Source organism: Oryx dammah, unplaced genomic scaffold (assembly GCF_014754425.2).
Source record: "Oryx dammah isolate SB20612 unplaced genomic scaffold, SCBI_Odam_1.1 HiC_scaffold_582, whole genome shotgun sequence".
Classification (NCBI taxonomy): domain Eukaryota; kingdom Metazoa; phylum Chordata; class Mammalia; order Artiodactyla; family Bovidae; genus Oryx; species Oryx dammah.
Genome location: NW_024070741.1, coordinates 467 through 10,279, shown reverse-complemented (window position 1 = coordinate 10,279; position 9,813 = coordinate 467). Strand labels below are relative to the sequence as shown.

Sequence of the window (9,813 nt, the reverse complement as noted above, 5' to 3'; positions counted from 1 at the left end):
GTCTGGTTTCAAAGTTGTTTTAAGTGGGAGCGTAAATCTTGTCCCTGATATACATCATGGCTGGAAGCAGAAGTCTGACGGATATTAAGGGACTACACTTCTGCTGTAAATGATAGAATGTGAAAGACGAGATCTCTTCAAGAAGATTAGAGATACCAAGGGAACCGTTCATGCAAAGATGGGCTCCATAAAGGACAGAAACAGTGTGGATCTAACAGAAGCAGATGACATTAAGAAGAGATGGTAAGAATATACAGAAGAATAATACAAAAAAGATCTTCAGACCCAGATAGTCATGATGGTGAGATCACTAACCTGCAGTCATACGTCCCGGAGTGCAATGTTAAGTGGGCCTTAGGATGCATCACTACGAACAAATGCACTCAAATTTGCCAGCAGATTTGGAAAACTCAGCAGGGGCCACAGGACTGAAAAGGGTCAGTTTTCATTCCAGTCCCAAAGAAAGGCATTGCCAAAGAATGCTCAAATTACTGCACAATTGCACTCAGCTCACACACTAGCAAAGTAATGCTCAAAATTATCCAAGTCAGGCTTCAGTAGTACATGAACCGTGAACTTGCTGATGTTCAAGTTGGATTTAGAAAAGGCAGAAGAACCAGAGATCAAATTACCAACCTCCGATGGGTCATCGAAAAAGCAAGAGAATTCCAGAAAAACATCTGCTTCATTGATTATACCAAAGCCTTTGACTGTGTGGATCACAATAAACTGTGGAAAATTCTGAAAGAGATGGCAATATCAGACCACCTTCCATGCCTCCTGAGAAATCGGTATGCAGGTCAGGAAGCAACAGTTAGAACTGGGCACAACAGACTGGTTCCAAATGGGGAAAGAAGCATGTCAAGGCTGTATATTGTCATCCTGCTTATTTAACTTCTATGCAGAGTACATCATGAGAAACGCTAGGCTGGATGAAGCACAAGCTAGATCAAGATTGCTAGGAGAAATACCAATAACCTCAGATATGCAGATGATACCACCCTTATGGCAGAAAGTGAAGAAGAACTAAAGAGCCTCTTGATGAAAGTGAAAGAGGAGAGTGAAGAAGCTGGCTTAAAGCTTAACATTCAGAAAACTAAGATCATGGCATCCAGTCCCAACACTTCATGGCAAATAGAAGGGGAAACAATGGAAACAGTGAGAGACTTTATTTTCTTGGGCTCCAGGATCATTGCAGATGGTGATTGCAGCCATGAAATTAAAGGAAGCTTGCTCCTTGGAAGAAAAGCTATGACCAACCTAGACAGCCTGTTAAAAAGCAGAGACATTACTTTGCCAACAAAAGTCCGTCTTGTCAAAGCTATGGTTTTCCAGTAGTTATGTATTGATGTGAGAGTTGGGACTATAAAGAAAGCTGAGTGCTGAAGAATTGATGCTTTTGAACTGTGGTGTTGGAGAAGACTCTTGAGAGTCCCTTGGACTGCAAGGAGATCCAACTAGTCCATCTTAAAGGAAATCAGTACTGGATATTCATTGGAAGGACTGATGCTGAGGCTGAAACTCCAATGCTTTGGCCACCTGATGTGAAGAACTGACTCATTGGAAAAGACCCCGATGCTGGGAAAGATGGAAGGCGAGAGAAGGGGACGACAGAGGATGAGATGGTTGGATGGCACCACCGATGCGATGGACATGAGTTTGAGCAGGCTTCGGCAGTTGGTGATGGACAGGGGAGCCTAGTGTTCATGGGTTCGCAGAGAGTCGGACATGACTGAGCAACTGAACTGAGCTGATTGTCCTTGTCAGGGTTTTTTCTTTGTGTTTTGATGATGCATTCCTAACATTTTTTTTAATTGAGATATAGTTCATAGACATTTAGTGTTTAAAAGCCTACACTTCAGTGGTTTTTAGTGTATTCACAAAGTTGTGAAACCATCACCACTGTCTAATTCTATAACATTTTCTGTAATATGTGAAGTTGCTTAGTCGTGTCTGACTCTTTGGGGGACCACACGGACAGTATGTAGCCTGCCAATCTCCCCCGCCCCTGGGAATCTCCAGGCAAGAATACTGGAGTGGGTAGCCTTTCCCTTCTCCAGGGGATCTTCCTGACCCAGGGGGGTCTCCTGCGTTGCAGGCTGACTCTTTACCTTCTGAGCCGCCAGGGAAGCCCCCGGGACATTTCCGTCAGCCTGCAGAGGGCGCCCTTCTCCGTCAGCAGCCGCTCCCCCTCTGCTGCTCCTCCGGCAGCCGCTCGGTTGGCTCGGTGTTTCTGGGAGTGTGCCTGTCTTGGGTGTTCCGTGTAAATGGGGTCACACAGGACGTAACTTTTGTGACTGGCTGCTTTTGCTCAGCAGAATCTGCTTAGAGCTCCATGGTCGGGGAGTCTCTCCGCTCAGCCTTCTTTCTGGCCTTCGCTTGTGTGGACTGAAGCAGAGCTGTCCTCTCCTGTGAGCTGAAACGTAGGCTAAAAAAAAGAGTAGAGCTGTTAGCTGTGTCATCGTCTAAGCAGATGTTAGGAGAAATGTAAATAAATGAATTTCAGGTTAATATTGGAAAAAAATTGTCAAGGATGTGGTACAAGTATTATACTTTAATGTTATTTTATTTCATTATTTCTTAGCTTTTTGACTTTCTCAAGTTGATTTTCCTCTTCTGCCAGTAGATTGTGACTATTACTTTAAGCTCCAGTTTTAGAGGGATTTTAGATTGAGGCCTTAGGGAATTGTCATTTGATTAATTTTTTCATTTGCATAATAAAAACATTCTCCAGGAGTTTGTGGAGGTTGGAAAGTCAAGAAAATGCAGAACTGCTCCAAGTACCAGAATGTTTACCTTGCACATCGAATTCATTATTGAAATTAGTATTCATTGGCCTTCCCTGGTGGCTCAGACGGTAAAGCCTCTGTCTACAATGCGGGAGACCCGGGTTCGAGCCCTGGGTTGGGAAGATTCCCTGGAGAAGGAAGTGGCAATCCACTCCAGGACTATTGCCTGGAAAATCCCATGGACAGAGGAGCCTGGCAGGCTGCAGTCTACGGGGTCGCAAAGAGTCGGACACGACTGAGCGACTTCCCTTCACTTGACTTGAAGTGGTTTGTCTTATGTGGATTAACTTACTGAAATTTTATAATAGTCTTATAAGGTGGGTGCTGGGAATTATCCTCACAGGTAAATAGAGTCCAGAGAAAGTGGGTGGCTTGCTGACGGCCATACAGGGTGTAAGTGGTGCGGCTGGCATTTGAACCGAAGCGGCCTGACTCTAGTCTTCCTGTTACCTTAAGAATGCAAGTATTTTTCTTCCATTTGCCTGTCCGTCCATGAGGCGTGTGTTCAGAATGCTCAGAATGCTTTCTGTATCACAGAGTGCCTTCACAGTAGTGTCCCACCACATGTTCCAGCACATCTAGGGACAAAGTCCAAGCACACATGCTTTCTTCTGCTTCATACTGTACTTGCAGAATTTTTGTTTCGATACTAAAGGTCTGTTTATTCAAAGTTATAGATGAAAGATCTACCAGGCACTGTATTAAGTTCTTTGGAGATTTCAAAGGCGAATTATATTTGAATGTTGCCTTTTAGAAAGAATGTGAAGATATAAATCATGATACCAAGTAGAAAATGCCTACTTGGGAGAGTGTCCTCGGAGATCAGAGTAATGTTGTTCTGTATTGATCATTTCTTTTTCTCTTGCCTCGGCTTGCTTCATTTCACTGTTGTGACTTTTAAATTTTAAATTGAGTGGTTTGACCCTTCAGTTGTTAGTCATTTTGAGGCCTCTTATGACTTTGCAAAATAACCTAGGACATATGGTTTTATTTGTTTTTAGGGAATGACAGAGGAAGAGGAAGAGAAGCTTTTGGCTCTGAAAGACTTCATGATGAAATCTAACAAAGCAAAGACCAATATAGTGGATCAGAGTCATCTCCAGAAAGGTGTAATTGATTTGGCAGCCTTAGGTATAACTGGGAGACAAGTTGATCTTGTTAAAACCAAACAGGAACCAGACGACAAGCGAGGTGAGTACCTTTCTGTGTGTGCGTGTTAGCTTGTTATTATTAGTTATTGCCTAAGTTTTTAGTAGTAAAACTAAGAAGTCACATTTCTCACATATAGAACTTTCAAATACAGTGAGTGAATGACTGCCTTTATATTTCATAGCAAGAAGACTTGGGAGAGGAGAGGTGGAGAAGTGGACGTACAGTTAAGAAATTAAGTAACTTTCCAAATTCGTGGATTTGTACGTGTGGAGTCAGAATTCAATCCAAAGTCTGACTCCAAAGCCTAGCTGCCTCTGTGGAAGTATATGATTGAAGGCAAAATTCTATTTTTTAATCCTTGAAGCACCAACCCAAGGTCAATAGTCTATGTAGAATGAGGGTGAAGTTTCCTAGCTTGTTACTAGTGGGTAACGGCCAGTGAATTGAATCGTCTTGCAAAGGAGAGATGCATTCATGATTTGAAAATGAAAGTGTTAGTCGTACCGTCGTGCCTGACTCTGTGATCCCATGGGCTATAGCCCACCGGCTCCTCTGTACATGGAATTTTCATGATTTTTAGTCTTGAGATTTAAACCTGTTGGCTCTTGTGACGTTGACATTGATTGTGTAAGGGTTTTCAAATCTCATGCATTCTTCCCTTTCACCTCTTTTGGAGATATACTCACTTCCAAGTACATGCCTTTTAAAATCCTTATATTCCAGCATCGGGCTCTCTTTGTGGCTGGGTGGTAAAGAATCCACCTGCTATGCGGGAGACACAGGTTTGATCCCTGGGTTGGGAAGATCCCCTGGAGAAGGAAATGGCAACCCACTTCAGTGTTCTTGCCTGAAAAATCCCATGGACAGAGGAGCCTGGTGAGCTACCGTCCATGTGGCTGCGAAGAGTCGGACACGGTTTAGCAACCTAACAACATTCTAGTGTCAGATTTTGAGGGCAGCTGATGAATTACTTTTAAAAAAGAAAAGACCTCTAACTGTTGAACTTGGAATAAAGTATTTGCAACTTAACAGTTTACAGCAGCGATCCCCAACCTTTTTGGCACCAGTGACCGACAGTTTTTCCACAGGTGAGAGATGAGGTTGGTTTCTGTTTCACTGGCTATTCACCTTTTGCTATGCAGCCTGGTTCCTAACCGGCCATGACTTGGGGGTGGGGACCCCTGATTTATAGCCATAAAATGTAAAGCATTTATATAGTTGATAAGAAAAACGACAAGCTCCAGAAAGAAAAATAGTGAAGGATTTGAACGTACAAGTGATAGAATAGAAATTCACATTTAAAAGGTAAACAATGAAATGAATGCAAATAGAAACGAGATGCCATTCTCTGCCTTTGTGACTAGTGAAGACTGATGATGCTTGTGTCAGCAAGTGGCAGGGAATGGGCATTTTCACTAAATTCACTGTTTTTGAGCTTATAAATGGAACATATTATTCATATTACTATTATTTTTTTTCCTATTTGACTTCTATTTTCAGTTCTGGAAATTTCTCATAGAAACGCTGACAGACATGTGAAGGAATATGCATAAGAATGCAAATGACTTTTTATTTCTTCTTTTCTTCACCCCATGTAACTGATTCTGGATATAGAGAGGTCATATTTATCAGTGTAGTCAGGACATTTGAAAAAGTTATATTTTTGTTGGTTCTTCAGATAAAGTGGTTCCTTGAAATGGAGCTAGCCTTGGACAACTAGGAAGCAGTTAGGTCTGATTACTAACACTACTGAAAGTGCATCTGTCCATCTGCCCTAGAGATGAAATGAGAACTCACATGTTTATATGTGAATATAAATAAATCGGCCCTCATGAAGAACAAATAGCTCATGAGTCCGTGCTGTCCCCCTTCCTCCACCCCACGCACGCAGAGAGTAATACAAGCACGGATTTGTCATAGAGGCTTCCTTTAGATTATTCTGATCTTTTTTCATAGCTAGAAAACATGTGAAACAAGACTCAAAATGTCAGTGAAGAGTGGAGAAGCATGTTTGGCTCTCTGGAACCACCGAGCATGCTGCAGGCCCTGCCTAAAGGGAGTGATTAGGAGGTGATGCCGGCTGGGAAGCCGCCGCGTGCCGAGTCCTCCGCTGGTATCCTGTGTCCCTTTGTCAACTTCTCCGCAGGTATTGTCATCCCGGCAGGAGCACGCTTTTTGTCTGTGGATCTCATTCTACTGTTTTGGATGTTTAAAAGCTGTGTACTGTACTAGAAAAATCAGTACAGTGACTTGTCTTTTAGGAAGGACGTTTTTCTTTCCAAGAGAGGTTTATCTTCATAGTCAAAGGGAAGTCTAGTATTGAAAGCACCGAATAAGGTGATCTGAAACTGGGGTGAAGACGTCCTTATGAACTAGGATTCTACTCATAGGCTGCGGTGAACCTTTAAAATCTTTATGTTTCATCTAATATAGCATAGTTACATCTGTAAGATAGCAAAAATACTTCTGGGAAGAAAAGTCCCAGGTTTACTCTGTGTGAGAAATGTCATGATTTGGATATATTTGAAGTAAGTTTTTAAATTTGCGGTAATTCTTCCCTAGGCAATTCTATTTTAATTGGATCAAGTGATAAATTAAAATTCTCTTTCTTTGTTTCAGTTAATGAGTATTTTTGTTTACTGTTGGTGCTACACTGAGAATGTTTTTAAGATATGGAGATTTGGAATTAGTGGTTAAACTTTATTTTAATTAGATTTTCACTGAGAAAATATGTCCCTGTATTTAGATGGATTTAAAAATTGGTCCATTAATAAGGACAAAAGTCTGGTGTAATAAATAGAGAGAACATGGGTACATTTTAATCATCAAACAGACTTTACTTATGACACAGATACTTATTCTTTTGGTTTTGCAGGTTCCAGAAGCGACAAATGTCCAAAATAGAAAACCAACAATACAGGTTTTAAGTAGTACAGTTTTACCGTCCACTTCCCAGATCCGGATCACAACGTGGAAAACTGAGCTTCAGCAGCTCATACAGCAGAAACGAGAGCAGTGCAGTGCCGAGAGGAGAGCGAAGCAGATGGTGGAAAACGCCGAGGGGGAGAGTGACCCCCACCACCTGGTGCGTGTGCCGCTGACGGGCGGTGGTACTCCAGCCCGGGTGCCTGGGCCTGGAATCCAGTGGAAGAAACTGGTGACAGTTACTGGCAGAGGAAGTGATCACAAAGCTGTCACTTTGAAAGCCCACGATACCTAATGTTCTTCCCGGGTGGTCCAGGGGCTGAGACTCCGTGCTTTCAGTGCAGGGGAGCCAGGTTTGATCCCTGGTCGGGGAACTAGATCCTGCAAAGCTGCACCTGAGACCCAGTGCAATCTACATATATATATATATGTATAAAAGAAAGCCCATAGGAAGAGCCGAGAAGTGAGAAACCCCAGCTCAACGCCTGTGGAGTTCGGGTCTTCTCGGCTCTGGCAGTGCCTGTAGGCCTGGCATCTGCTGTTCTCACTTGTCGGTGGCCCGTGTTCCCCATTGGTAGTGCTGGGTTTTACCTGCCTGCTTAGTGTCATGCCACTTTCTCACTAAATGTCAGACTTCCTTGAGTAAACTCTGGCTTTCAACTTCTGAAGGGTTTAATAACTATGAATTTTCTTTAAAAAATAGGTAGACACATTTGGAAAATAATGAGTGCTTTAAAAATAAACCAAAATCACAAATAACCAACCATCACTCAGCAATCATCAACATTAAGAGTTTTGGAAAAACTCTTCTGTATTCAGATAAAATTTAGGGAAACTGAAGAGATATTTCAGATGGAAATTGTGGCTCAGCTGTGTTAACAGACATGCCCAGTGTTACATGATGGAGCTCATCTCTGATATTGGATTGGCAGATTTTTAAAACCATTTTTAATGAGTTTCTGTATAGATTTTAATAATAAAAATGTATCTTGAAAACTGAGATGAAATATATGCTTATGGGTTAGTCAGTTCAGTCACTCAGTCATTTCCGACTCTTCGCGACGCCACGGATCACTGCACGCCAGGCCTCCCTATCCATCACCTACTCCTGGAGCCTGCTCAAACTCATGTCCATTGAGTTGGTGATGCCATCCAACCATCTCATCCTCTGCCATCCCCTTCTCCTCCTGCCTTCAGTCTTTCCCAGAATCAGGGTCTTTTCAACTGAGTTAGTTCTTTGCATCAGGTGGCCAAAGTATTGGGTAGAGATTGAAAAACCACATGAGTTCCCACAGGCTTCCATTGTAAATGTAGGAAAAATGCCAGTGGAGACCAATGATTTAAAGATTTCAGAAATCTTAATAAGTGGTCTTTTTAGTCACATAAATTTTTTTTTTAAGAAAATAAATACCCTGGAATGTTTGTTTCTATACTACAGTTCAATATGGTTCATCAGCCCGGCTTTAAAAACAAAAACTGTCGATGACACACTGTCTATTTGACTATAGAATCTGTCTTTATAAGTGGCATTTTATACTTAAGTGAACCTATACGTTTTATTCTGTAATCCCAGAAAAGGTATCAGATTTTGTGGTTCATGAAATGTGTGATGACTGTTGGACTTTTGATGTTTTTTCTTTCCACACTTGAGTGGTTTTGTGAGATTGATTTTCTCTTGGGGGAAATGTTCAACCTAGCCTGCTCTATTATCTAGACTTCATGGCAGAGTGTATTTGAGTATTCTCAAATCCAGCCTATCCTCCCTAGAAATCCCATTCAGCTGTTCTTTCCACACATGTGAGCTAGAGATGCAGGGGGAATGGTACTTTTCTGTTGCATATGCCAGGTTTGGCAATGGTCTTGGTTTCAGGTTTGTTTCTTGGTAAAAGAAATGAGTTGATTTTAAGATGACGTTGTTACTCAGCAGGCATAGATCCTTCAGTGTAGCTTTTTCTAAAAAATTATTTTTAACTGGAGGATGATTGCTTTACATTACTATATTGACTTCTGGTTGCAAAAAGATATGACACTAAAATATGAACTCCCCAGGTTGGTAGGTGCCCATTATGCTACTGGAGAAAAAGTGGAGAAATAACTCCAGAAGGAATTAAGAGGCTATGCCAAAGCGGAAACAGCTCCCAGTTGTGGATATGACTGGTGGTGAAACTAAAGTCCGGTGCTGTAAAGAACAACATTGCATAGGAAGCTGGAATGTGAGGCCCATGAATCAGGGTAAATTGGAAGTGGTCAAACAGGAGATGGCAAGAGTAAACATCGATATTCTAGGAATCAGTGAACTAAGATGGACTGGAATGGGTGAATTTAACACAGATGACCATCCTCTCCGGTGCTGTGCCTGCGGACATGCCCTGCAGAAAACGCCAGATCCTGAGTCTAGAAGCCCAGCCCCCTTTGTAGGAGTTCCAGACAGGACGCAGACACCAGGGGGCGCCGTCAGGCACTCCCACTTCTGTGTCCACTCACCACCAGCGGGAGGTGGAAAGGAGCTGGAGCCCAGGGCTTTGGCTGATGACCCTCCTATTCAGGACTTGCCAGGAGGCTCAGCAGTAAAAAAGTCAGCTGCCAAGGTAGGAGATTCAGGTTCGATCCTTGTGTCGGGCACATCCTGTGAAGGAGGAAATGGCCACTCACTCTAGTATTCTTGCCTGAAACATGCCGTGAGCAGAGGATCCTGGAGGGCAACAGTCCATAGGACGCAAAGGGTCGGACACGAGTGAGGGCCTGAGCACATCTTATTGTGGATTTCATCTGTCACAGGTAAATCCTGACAGCATGTCTATGTTCCTGAATTTTCCTTTCAGGAGAAAAGGTAAAGATCGGTCACATGAACTGATACAAGGGATTCTGTAAAAGGAAAGAAAATATCCTTGCAGGTTATGACAGAAGCAAGTCAGCACGGAAGACCTCAACTTAAATCGCATGTCCT

General features: G+C 42.5%; 1 long non-coding RNA gene across 1 annotated transcript; it reads left to right on the top strand.

Annotated features, from left to right (window-relative positions):
- The first annotated feature begins 3,781 nt into the window (after positions 1-3,781).
- LOC120859328 lies at positions 3,782-8,551 on the top strand. Its single transcript, XR_005720054.1, has 3 exons — positions 3,782-3,980; positions 5,898-6,087; positions 6,817-8,551. It is a non-coding gene; the product is annotated as an uncharacterized LOC120859328 (long non-coding RNA).
- Positions 8,552-9,813: the final 1,262 nt, after the last annotated feature.